We start from the raw sequence: 13,616 nt of genomic DNA, 5'->3' as shown, positions 1-13,616 counted from the left end.
CCTACAGTTTTTCCTCCAAGATGTATAGCTTTGCATATTTTCTGTGTTAAAATGCATGCTCCTTAAGTAAGTGGAAATCACCAAAGAAATCAGAATCCTCTGTATAAATGACTTGTGCTTGTCATTATTTTCCACTCCCTCAGTAGTTTGGATCTGCAACTTTATCAACAGTAATTTTTGTTTTTCTTCCAAATCATTGATAAAGACATTAAATATCACCAGGCAAATATATCATAGCAGACCAGAGAAGGACTTCTTTGAATGATGTTTCCCATGTACAGTTACTTTTTGAGACCTAAAGTTTATCCAGACATTTATCAATTTAATATGTGCTACATTTATGTTTTGTACAGTATTTTTATCAGAAGTTCAGAAGCTGAACTTCTTAATATTCCCATGAAGGGGCAGATCCAGGGAAGGTTTTGCAGGATTCAGTTACACTCTCCTTTGATTCCTGCTCTACTGAAAGTTTGAAACACACAGGGTGCATCTACACAAGATGGCTAACTGTGCTGTAGCCTAGTTTGCTGCACGGTAAGTGTGAGCATCTATATGTGCACGCACTTACTGCACAGTAAAAACACTTAATCACAATTAAATTTGCTACCTGCTACATTTAAAAATTAACTAACTAAAATAAGATCATGAGCAGTCCAACAGTAGAAATCTGAAAGATTCTATATTTTAAAGTTTAACATTTACAATATACATTTTAATATAACAGCAGAAAATAAATATAAGAAAAAGAATACAACTTTTCAGTTTCTTAATTGTCATCATTTTTCATTCTAACACTTTATGTTATTTTAGGTCGAAGGACATACTATACAAACAGCTCAGAAGCTGAACTTCTCACTCCATTTTTACAAGAGATGTTAACTAAATTTGCAGTCTCCTCTAAAAATAGTATCGTGATTGATGCTGTTTGGCATTAATTATGTCACCAATTTCTAATTTTTTATTGATTGTTTCCTGTGCCAGACTTTTCAAAATTTTGCTCAGGATACAATAAGCTACAGTAGTAGTAGTTATTGTTGTTGTTGCTGCTATTGGCATAGACAACTCAACCAAACTGGGAGCTTTTGTGCCAGGCATCATGCAAGGGCACATTAACAAGCAGCCCACCCAGAGCCCCTAAAAAGCTTACACCCATGAAACATGAGTATAATTAGTTCTACTTTTTTTATCACAATCTTAAATTAAAATCCAGAACACTGCACAATACATATAAGGTACCAGCAACCCAAATTACGGCATCAATTAGAAAATCAAATACATTGTGTTCCCAGGTATATGTTCATTTAATGGCATGATGGGATTCATAGATTGTTAAGGACTAAAAGGGACCATGGAGATCATCGGGTCCGGCACCCCCCGCTCTAGGCAGGAAGACAACTGAGGTCAAGTGACCCCATCGAGGTGACTGTTCAGTCACCTCTTGAAAACCTCCAGGATAGGTGACTGCATCACCTATGGAGGGAGTTTATTCCACAGTCTGGTCACCCTGACTGTTAAGAAGTTTTTCCTGGTATTAAGCCTGAAGCAGTCTTTGAGGAGTTTATATCCATTGGTCCTGGTCTTCCCCAAGGGTGCCCTAGTGAACAGTTATTCAATGAGTTCCTGATGGACTCCTCTGATATAGCAGTAAGCCATATCAATCCCCATGTCAACTTTCTCTTCTTCAGGCTAAAAAAGTACTCTTACAATTGACCTAGGTGGGACTTGAACCTACAGTGAAGTTCTAGAAGTTATTGCCTTATCCATTAAGATACCAGATCTTCTTGCCATGATGCAGCTAAGTGACAGGAGGATCAATTTTGAGATAAGGGATCAGATCCCAAGTGCACACTTTTGACTTGCTAGTGCAAGGAAAACATGGGCCTGCCAATTAGCTGATGCTGCCTCTGGTTACAGATAGCCCCTTCGGAGACCCAGGTCTTTCCCATTTGAGACCCAGGGCCAACAACCAGCTGATTGTGATCTGTGCAGTGACTAGGGTAGGTTTTACAGCAGGATGAACAGTTTTGGATGGGTTTCAGAGCCCAGGCTAGTTCTAGAACTGTTGCGGCTGAGGTCAACAATCAGTTGATAGTTAGCCTGGACCCCAGTGCCCTAGGATCTCTAAAAATCATGCCTGTAAATCAGTTCCCCATGACCTGGCATTTTAAGGAGATACCACCTCTCCTCCCCCAAAGGATGATGTTTACAATTAGCTGATCATCAGCATTGCATTGGGGGTATGCTAAGTGTTCAATTTATGTCATCATACAAATGAGCCACACAGACATTTCACAGATTTTGTGGAATATCTTTGTGGCTGATTTGCCACTTTATGGTGCCATAAATTGTATTCATATGTAGTACTATTAGTATTTATGACACAAGTAACATGTCAATCAAACCATGTCTGTGTACCAGTGTAGTATTGCAGTAACTGTAATTGCTTTGATTGCTTGTATTGTTATTTTTCTTTTCATATAATGAAATAATTAACCATTAAGATAAAGTTAATCTTGTTATGATTTACTTTTTATAATAATTTGATCAGTCACTATTAGTGTTCTTAAATTAACCATCTATTTTAAATTTCTTATTGCTTAGCATAAATATATTTGACCTATTGGTCTTATGATTCTAAACATATTTGACCTATTGGTCTTCTGACTTAAATCTAGTATAAGGAAAACACTTGTGTAAGGGTTTGTCTCATGTCTGGCGTATGTGGAAAGAGGCAACGAAAGAGTGAATGATGTATGTGTGTGACAACGTGAAGGAAGATAGTCCTCTTGCACCAGGTGAAAATAGCCTTCTGTGGTTTAACATTTAAAGGCTGCAGCAGCATCGAGTCAACAGTTAAGGATTACCAAATACTAGTTCATGCTTCACCCTAATGGCTGAAGACTGAGAGCAATGATCCCCCTGAAGATTGCAGACCACAAAAATCATGTCCTACCAATCCCAGCCTGCCAACACAACAAGGAGGATGATCTTCACATCTGACTCAGAGGAATCCATAGACTTGTATGGACAGCTATCACTATAAAGAATGAACAAAAAGACAAGGCTTTGGGTCTTTTCCACCTGCAAGAAGGAGTCTTGAGTGCAACCAACAAGACCTGACTCCATCACTCGTGGTCAGTCTGGCCAGCCTCCAGACTGACCTGAGCAACATTAGAACTTGGTAACACCTTAACCTTTGCAGGACTGTCTACCTATCTACGTGTGTGTGCTTGTTTCTTTTGAATGAATGAATGAATGAATGAATATGCATGGGAATAAGTGAAGCAAATAACCTTACTGTTCTTTATCCTTTTCACGTTGCATGTTTTATGTTCCAATAAATGTGGCGTTGTGCCTTAACCCTTGATAAGATTCTGGCTTGTTTTTAATTCACATTGTACACCTTGTGTGCACAACACCAGGGGCCTTAGAGGTTTTTATTAGCAAAACTTTATAAAAATCAGAATTTTCAGGATAACCAAAGTCTTATAATACCATGAAATACCTTATAATGTTATGAATCCATCCATTTAATATCAATCTATTTTTAATATTCTTACTAAATAACTACATGCATATCGCATTCATTAAAATAACTATTTTATACTGTCTTCTATTACTCAAGATAAGTCACTGTGTATGAAAACAGTCTGTCTTTCCTTGAATTAATTTGAAACATTTTGAAGTTCTCTTGAAAGGCTGTTTGTACAGTGTGTCCTTCAACCTAAAATAATATAGAGTGTTAGAATGAAAAATGATGACAATTAAAAAACTGCAAAGTTGTATTCCCTTTTTACAATTTTTTCTGCTGTCATATTAAAATCTATGTTGTAAACCTTAGTTTTAAAACATAGAATCTTTCAGGTTTCTACTGTTGGACTGTTCATGATCTTACTTTAGTTAGTTAATTTTTAACTGAACAGACATGGAAATTCCATTAAGGACTGCCTCTATCATGTTGGCCATTCTGTGTGATCCAGTATTAATTCTACCTAAAAAGTTAATATATATAGATCTACAGAATCCCATTTCATTTTGCTTTCCTTTTAGCTTCTGAGTAGACAATTACTTTTCACTATGTCACTCTTTCCCGGTGAGCTTCGGCTCACAAAAGCTGGTGCTATATGTATGTATATAGCTTCTGCTATATGTGCATGTATATACATACATACTTGAGTTAGTCTACAAAGTGCAAATCTACCCAGCCTTCTACTTGTCTTCAGACTAATACCACTAACTTTGGTTCTCTACCCTTACCTTACCTTGTATAACTCAGAAAACTAGAGGTGGAGTTTTCTGGAGATGCTGATTCACATTTGCTCAGCCTGTTGACAAGTTTCATTCAGGCCACTCAGGACATTATGGGTAGCCCCTTTTTTATTTCTTGCTGATGAGTTTCAGCCACATATGCTGGAGGGTCCTAAGGTTTTGTAGCTGCCTAAGCCCTGTCAACAATGACTGGGTCACAGAATGCTTGGATGAAGAAATAGAGGTAGATGTTATTTACTTAGATTTAAAGAAGGCCTTTGATACAGTGTCATACCCAATTCTTATAAATAAACTAAACAGTTGCAATACTTTTTAAAGGCTATCATTTACAAGTGATTTTTGCCTTATTGATTTAATCATATAGTCTCTTTGTTTCCCTTTTGATCACCACCACAAAGTAGAGTTAATAGACATTTTTCAGCCTCCTAAAATAAGTTTGTGACTTTGACAAAGTAAGGTAATTTTCAGAGCACAAATGGTTTTGTGATAATGGACTGCATGAGAGTTCGAAGGCTTCCTTACTCAAGGACACCTCTGATCTGGCCAGTCACCTAAAGACTCTCATGTTTTCAAAGTATTATAAGGAATATAGTTATGTGTCTTCACAAGAACTCTATCCATGGAGTCAGTGGATAATCTGCATGTGCAATTAGCATGTCACAGACAACACCAAGATTTGGGGTGAGATGGGCACACTAGAAGGGAAGGGCAGATTACAGCAGGACCTGGACAGGTTACAGGGGTGGGCAAATGAAAATAGGATGGGATTCAATACTGACAAGTGCAGGGTGCTGCACTTGGGAAGTAGGAACCAGCAGCATACCTATAAGCTGGGAACTCCTTTCTCGAAAGTACAGTGGCAGAAAGACATATTGGAGTCATTACTGACTCCAAGATGAACATGGGCCAACAATGAGAGAACACAGTCAGTAGGGCTAACCGTACCTTGTCATGCATCCACAGATGCATCACAAGCAGGGCCAAGAAGGAGATCTTCCCCCTCCATGCGGTGCTGGTCAGGCTGCAGTTGGAGTACTGAGTCCAGTTCTGGGCGCTGCACTTCAGGAGGGATGTGCATAGCATTGAGAGGGTCCAAAGGAGGGCCACTTGCATGATCTGGGGTCAGCAGGGAAGACCCTATGAGGAGAGGCTACTCAACTGTTCACCTTCACAAGAGAAGGCTGAGGGGGGAGCTGGTGGCTGTCTATAAACTTACTGGGGGACCAGCAGGATTTGGGAGAGACCTTGTTCCTCCAAGCACCTCCTGGAGTAACAAGGAATAATGGCCATAAGTTGCTAGAGAATAGGTTTAGACTAGACATTAGAAGGCACTACTTCACAGTCAGGGTGGCTAAGATCTGGAACCAACTTCCAAGGGAAGTAGTGATGGCTCCTACCCTGCGGGTCTTTGAAAGGAGGCTCAACGTTTACCTGGCTGGGGTCATTTGAGCCCAGCTTTCTCTCCTGCCCAAGGCAGGGGGTCAGACTAGAAGAACTACAAGGTCTCTTCTGACCCTACATCTATGAATTTATGTAGCAATAAACTCTGATGAAGTTCGCACCAGGATTTATTTTTCCCAGGTGCAGAATTTACATGTGCACTTGGGACCATAGCACACTGAGCTGGGGTGGAGCAACTCTGGCTGGCAATAGATCCAGGGGGTCAGCCCCCTTGCCCAGAGCTGCTCTGCCCTGCTTAATGTGTTGCAGAGGGGCTGGCTGGGGCATAAGGATGCTACAGTGCAGGGCTAGCTGGCAGGCAGCCCCTACATGGTAGCACCCTGATGCCCCAGCCAGCCCCAGTCACTGTCTACACATGTGTTTCAGTACACATAACTACTCCGCTGTAGGATAGTACTTTTCCCAGACAGTACTATCCTACAGTGGAGTTAATTAATTTACTGCTTCTTGATACAGGCATATGTGTAGACATTGACACTTTACCAGGGAGCTAGTTAGTCTGCAGTAAAGCACATGTGTAGATGCACCCAGAATGAATATTGGTGGCAGGATCAGACCATGAAGGAGAACAATCCTTTCTTTCTTCTACTGTTTTTTCTAAAGGCATAATGTTCTGGCTTTAAAAGGATTCAAATCTAGGCTTTTGAATCTAGGATTCAAATCTAGGCATCTACAGTACTCAGCCCATGCTTTTTCTCATGTATTGTAATTGTGCCTTCGTTTTCCCAACTCTGACATATGCTTTGAAATCTAATAGTGAATAGCTGTATGTGTTGAATAACAGGATTAAGGTTATGTTGTTATTGTATGAGAAAAATATCACTATTCACATTCAGCCTAATCTTGGATCTTTTTATCTGTGAAGTGAAAGACAGTATGGAGAAAGCATCATTTAAGTTCGTGCCAAGTAGAATTCTGGGTTTTATAAGTAGTTCCCATCCAAACTACCACTGTGATGCCTGAAGTCAGAGCACAAAGCTAGACCAAGTTCTGAACATGCAACAGGCATAGCACAAAGAATACTCAAATAATATTTTCATGCCAGTCTGCCCCACCAAAAAATAGGTGTTCAACCACCTGTAATCACTGTGTCACCTCCAGTGTTAGCCCCAGGGAGCTTTTCAGTAATTACATATGGATGGGACAAGAGCACTTAGAACTGTGGCCGAGTCTGCAATTCAAGAGCTGGAAATGAAGTCTCCTGGGGTGAAGCATATCAGTTGAATAGTGGCAATCAGGGTACACATGAGCAATGGTAAGTCCAAAAGGATTCTTTGCTGCTGATGGGAAGGCAACCTTGATGAATGAAATATCACTTTCCTCATGAATTCATCACATAGAATGAAGTAGAGGTCCTGTAGAAATATAATATGTGATCAAGTAATTAAAGATAGTGTCACGATGCATACACCCACAGGGAGCAGAATCAACATTTCCTGAATAACTGTAATTCTGACATTTTGTATTTTAACTGCTTAAAGTTATTGTTCTTGTAATGATTATGTTTGGGACTTTTTTTTTGCCTGGCCTATACAGGCTCAGAAAATATTCAGGCTCAACAGTTGTCACATGCTTTTCATAACTGTATTTTGACTGATGTTATAAAGCACAGATGTTACATGAAGTGCACAGCAATAAATGGACATTTGTGGATTTGTTTATTAACATCATAATTCCTCAAGAAGAAATCTTGCTATAGTATTATGAGGAAATTAATCCTCTGTCTCTGATATTTATATACATGGTTTTGCTGAAAGGACAAAAAATGTCATGAGGCTCAGTTGGATGTTTATAACAGTGGGATTATTTTGTCACAATAATTACCTGGATTTGCACGTTTTCCCCACAAACATTCTAAAAACATATATTCAAAAAAGAGGGCTAAATTGTTTATAAATCCTTTTCATTTGGTTTTACTGAATGCACATAAGACAATTAAATATTGTTATGTCTGTGCAGTACAGAACATCACATACGAAAATTCTGGGGATCTGAGGACACTAAAAGTTCAGCTGTTTTGAAAAAACAGAGGGCAGTGTTGTAGAGTTTATTTTTAAAGGCAATGCTCAGTTCAGTTTAAGATTTATTTATTTTAAATAGTGTATGTTGGATTAATTCCTTCTTCAGTAATATGTTTTAACAATCAGAATCAAATTTGCAAAATACTTAATAGTAATTGGGGGCCTGGTTAAGATAGGTTGCATGATTATAAGTGTAGATAAACATTTTAGTATAATATAAAATCCATTAGTGTTAGTATGTGTAAAATATCTTTTTGACAGAATAATATGCCAGCTAAAGACACGGTTTTGAATTTTTTGACATCCTTGGCCAGATCTTTCTGTTCCCGGTAAATGGCCTCAGGTGCTTAGGCACAATCATATTCGAGTCCTTCTTCTTGCAGCTTTTTTATGACTTAGTTTTAAAGCTCAGATAATGGCATAATATAAAAAGAGATCCATTAATGGATTTTTCAGTACCTCAAATACGATGTAATAGGGTTCTACTTGACTGCTTAATTCCACTCAGGTGCCTAATATGTAGAGTAAGATATGATCCTCTGTCTTTAAGAATTGGTTTATGTTGCACAGTTGAACAGAGATTTGTTCAGTGGATTAGGAATAGTAGTTCCTGTGATTCCTGACAGTATGATTATTCTCACAACAGAATACATCAGGATTGTCAGGGGGGTACTTGAGAAGGCCCTAAGGGGTATGCGTGGGTGGGCAGGAACGGAGCACCACCATGAACTATCCTGTGCTGCCACACAGGCACCACCCACACAGCTGGACCTGGGGGAAGCTCACACACAGCGGCTGCTGCCGCTCTGCATTCACCTGTGCACCACCCTCTCCCCACACCCCAGCTCTGCATCTGGCCACTGGAGGTACACTGCTCCAGGAAGGTTGAAAAGCACTGCAATACATTATAAAAGGTTTGCTTAGGTCCTGATCCTGCATATATACTTAACCTTACATATTAGGAGTAGTACACTGACTTCAATAAGATTACTCATATGAGTAAGCTGGCCATACACTTTTGTGTCTATAGGATCCCAGAGATAGATTCTCTTATCCAGAAGGTACATGATTCTGCATTCATTTTACTGGGGAATTGTAATCTCTAAGATGCTGTTTAAAAGCTGGAGGTTGTTGCTTATGTAGCTGTCTTACCTGCTCAGATTAGAAGCCCTGTTAAGATGAGTATGCCTTATGCAGTTAGAGGAGAGTGAAACTCCACCAAGACAGATACATCTCTGGAAGCATCCCATGGAAATGCTTCCCAGGAAAATGTGTGGTTCTGTGACAAGGGCTGTCACAGGCCAGCTGGACACTGTGAGCATATCAATTTAGTTGCAGACTGACTGAGCACTGCAACTTTATTAGCCACTGGGCTTTTTGGTTCGGGATGGAGGAGGTGATGTTGGAAAGGAAAGAAATGACAAGCTTCACTTACAAAAAGGAATGAATTTTACTTATGACAACAGAAGATATAGTTTGCATATATAATAGTTGATAAAAAGGTTAAGTTAATAAACAGACAACATAACAATACAGATTAAAATTGACAGTGATAATAAAACAGATAAAGAAATTAACCAAGAGTTCCCACTTGGTTAGTAATTTATTGATGGTCCCTTGGTTAGAAGATGCACGTCAAGTTGAATCAGCGAAGTCAGACGTCTCTGAACTGGGCTGCCCAAAGGAGAACCGGTGGAAGCCCCTCAGTCAGGATCTGGTCTTCGCTCTCACAGGGAGTAAGAGAGATCTGTGGGGGTATGGGACAGCAATGACCCTTCTGTTCTGTTCTTCCCAAGGGTTACTATGACATGTGTGTTCTTTTATATTCTAATTATGCTAATTTTTTAGTTATATAGCCATTCATAATATTACTTTATAGCTATTATCCTATGGGATTAAAAGACTTTAGAAATTATTATAATAAGTTACTGCCCAAGCTTGGGTTTATTCAATAAGCAAATTGCAACAAAGCATCTTCAGGTTTGAAATTAGCATTACCCCACCTAAATCCAGCCCCTTCAGAACTCTCTGACTATGCTTTTTTGAGATGTTCTTTCTTGAAATGTATTGGATAAGTTAGTCAGTTGAATCCAGTTTTTATCATCATCAAGGCTAAATTCTGAGCGAGAAAGAACTATTAGGTCAGCTAATTTCACAGCTATAAGGAAAGCACCCTGTTCAAGTTTGCTGATGACACTAAGATGTGGGGGGATGTGGGTGCACTAGAAGGGTGCAATAGGCTACAAGCTGACCTTGACAGGTTGCAATGGTGGGCGGATGAGAATAGGATGGGGTTTAACACTGATAAGTGCAAGGTGTTGCACATGGGGAGGAAGAACCGGCACCACACTTACAGGTTGGGGAACTCCCCTCTTGCCAGCACGGAGACGGAAAAGGATCTTGGAGTCGTCATTGACTCCACGATGAACATGGGCCGGCAGTGTGGGGAGGCAGTCAAGAAGGCCAACCGTACCCTGTCATGCATCCACAGATGCATCTCGAGCAGGTCCAGGGAGGTGATCCTCCCCCTCTATGCGGCACTGGTCAGGCCGCAGCTGGAGTACTGCGTCCAGTTCTGGGCGCCACACTTCAAGAGGGACGTGGACGATATGGAAAGAGTTCAGAGGAGGGCCACTCATATGATCAGGGGTCAGCAGGGCAGGCCTTATGAGGAGAGGCTACGGGACCTGAACCTGTTTAGCCTCCACAAGAGAAGGTTAAGGGGGGACCTTGTGGCCTGCTACAAACTGGTCAGGGGGGATCAGCAGGTATTGGGGGAGTCCCTGTTCCCCCGTGCGCTGCCAGGAGTGACCAGGAATAACGGTCACAAGCTGGCGGAGGGTAAGTTTAGATTAGATATTAGGAGGCGCTACTTCACAGCCAGGGCGGCTAGGGCCTGGAACCAGCTTCCAGGGGAAGTGGTGCAGGCTCCTAGCCTGGGGATTTTTAAAAGGAAGTTAGATGAGCACCTTGCCGGGGTCATCTGACCCCGGTGCTCTTTCCTGCCAAGGCAGGGGGTCGGACTAGATGATCTACCTAGGTCCCTTCCGACTCTAGCTACTATGAAACTATGAAACTAGGGTCCTTCAGGATGGCCGTGTTCTCCTAAGGCCCCTTAACTGTGAAAATTTGGCCCAATGGGCACCCTCAATTTTCACCCGCCACGTCTTTGATGAAAAATATAAAAATAGGGAGGCTGCCTTTAAGTCCTCTTGGACACAGTTTGATGGACTTACTGAACCCCGTGGGTTCCCAGACCCCTTGTGGGTCTTGTCTCACTATGGGTGTTTTGGGGGCACCCTAGCCTTATGAGTTATATGTGTGGCTCCAGTTGCCTCTTTACCACACCCCAAGCCTTGAAGAAGGTACTGGCGTTGTCTTGCCATGGCCTCATTATAATTAGGCCTCTTGTCCTCACTAGGTTCTCCACAGCCCTGTCTCTACGCCCTCACTGGCGCTGGGGTCTGTGCACTCCAAACGCCATGGCCTCTGTGGCACTCGGGTCTCTGCACCCCATAAAATGCCATCCCCCTCTAGTGCTGGGGTCTCTGCACCCCATAAAACACCACGCCCTCTCTGGTGCTGGGGTCTTTGCACCCCAAATGCCACGGCCTCTCTGGCACTAGGGTCTCCACTCTGTAGTGGGCCCCCAATGAGGCCACCCCCTTCCCCAAATAACTTCACCCAAACCACCGGTCTTATATAACTACAAACAAAACATAAGCCTCTGGGCTATAATTTAACATAGGCTACTGAAGGTGTGCTCTGCCCCTTTACCATCACCCGGAGCAAAGGTTAGTCAGGCCTCTTTCCCTTCCCATTGAAAGAGGGCTCCTTCCCCCTTAGCCACCGGCAGAGAACTGCCTCCCTTAGTTTTAGCCTGGGGTTTATATGGACCCAAGGCCCTGCCCCTTTCTGCCAGGTGACCAGGTACAGGTGCTGACTAATGTCTGCCTTAGCTGGTTGCCATGGCAACCTGCACCTGGGCTCCTGCCTGGCTCTTCGGGCTCTCCCCAGGCAGTTCCTGCTCTTCTAGGAGCAGGGCACTTGAATGCCCTGTGACACCCTGCCTGGCCTTCTACCCTGGGGTAATGATCCCCATGAGGCTTAGGTGGCCACTGCCGTGCCTGGCCCCCTCTCAGGGCCTCTGAAACCACAGGACCCACAAAGAGCCTGGGCACTGATCCAGGTCCAACCTGGGCCCTGCCTCAGGACTCCCGTGAGCCTGAGCTCTCTCTGTGCAAGTTGAACCCATCAGGGATGTGGGCGCTGGGGTTTTTAGGCACCCCTCCTCATCCTTCACCAGGAAGGTAACTGGTTTAGCATTTCTGGGGAGCTATCCCACCAATGGTTGCTCCACCAGGTCACTCTTCTCTGGCAGGGTGTAGTTTTAGGTCATGCCCAGGACAGATGAGGCCTCCTCCTTCCTAGTATACTGAAAGAACTCTCAGATTAAACTTCAAGTCATTTAGCAATTATTTCAAATAGCCACCAAATTGAGGGTAGTGTTACATTGATAAAGAATAGTAAGCAGTTAGCCTGATTTTAAGTAGGTAGGCAGGTAGGCAGCTATAGGCTGAATCATCTAAATGTAATAATATACAAAGGTTTAGAAGACATTTTGAGGGAAAGTAGAGATGTGAAAGTAAATGGGAAATGGAATAATGAATAAAATACAATATAGAATGACCAAAGACACAGCATTCCAAAATAACCTGAAAAAATTTTACATAACCATATTTTTTGACAAGCTAAGTTCAGTAAATCTCATCTATCTGAACTTTGCTTGTCAAAAAATCTGGTTATCCAAAATAATATATATAGGAATACTAATCCCCATCTGCTCCTGCTGCTTCACTAATATTTTGCATATATGTATGAGAGCTAACAAAAATCTTATTAAAATATTATATTATGAGAAATATTAGTTAAGCAGGAGGAGATGTGGATTAGTACATTTAGTAAGTGGATAGGCAGGTTGTACCAAAAGGAAACTATTGGATTGTAAGCAGTTTACTTTTAGCATGTCTCAAAGACTGATGTTAGGACCACTCATTCACTTGCACTAAAAGTAGGAATTGCTAATAAAATTTGCTGATGACGTAGTAGGGAAGTATCATCAATACAGACAGAAGAGGATAAGAATATACAGGAAGAAATGGATAATTTTGAAACTGGAGTGAAATTTGCTCCAGATTTATTTACAACAAAGATAGTAAAAGTAAATTTCCTAACAACTTAATAGACGGAGCTTGATAATTTTATTTTTTAGACAATTTTATCATGCAGTTGCCTGGAACAGCAATGGCTAGACTCAGTAGTTTATGATGTATCATCTTTCCTACCAGCTTGGTCTCCAAGGCCCATGATAAAATATCACTAGGATCTTTTAATTTTCAAATTACTACAAAATAAAAATACTTCGAAGTTCATTAAGAGCATAACCAGGAGGAAAGCCAACAGAACCAAATTCCAAATAGGTGGCCCTTCTATCAAGAAAGCAATTCTCTGAGGACAAAACTACACTCATTGATAAATCTAATGCATAGATTTCTCACAATTGTGACTCCCCCTAGAAAACAGTAAAACCCTGAAAAATAACCAACATATGGAAAATACAAACAAATCTCGCCAGCATAAAATATAATCCTCTACCTTCTAAGTTTGAAATTGTTTTTCTCAGGATCTGACAATGACCTGAAAAAGGACCACAATAAAAAATAGTAAAGAAGATGCTTAAAGGAAAATGAGAAAGCATGTTTTATATTTTAAAATTAATTTTATATCTGAATACAAAATATAAGGAATGTCAAATCAAGTCTTTTATTTCTTTTTTCTGAGGTCATAATCATACAGATCACAGAT

The sequence above is a fragment of the Crocodylus siamensis genome, chromosome 1 (genome assembly GCF_052110815.1).
Source record: "Crocodylus siamensis isolate JL-2025a chromosome 1, ASM5211081v1, whole genome shotgun sequence".
NCBI lineage: Eukaryota > Metazoa > Chordata > Crocodylia > Crocodylidae > Crocodylus > Crocodylus siamensis.
This window is presented reverse-complemented; position numbering follows the sequence as displayed.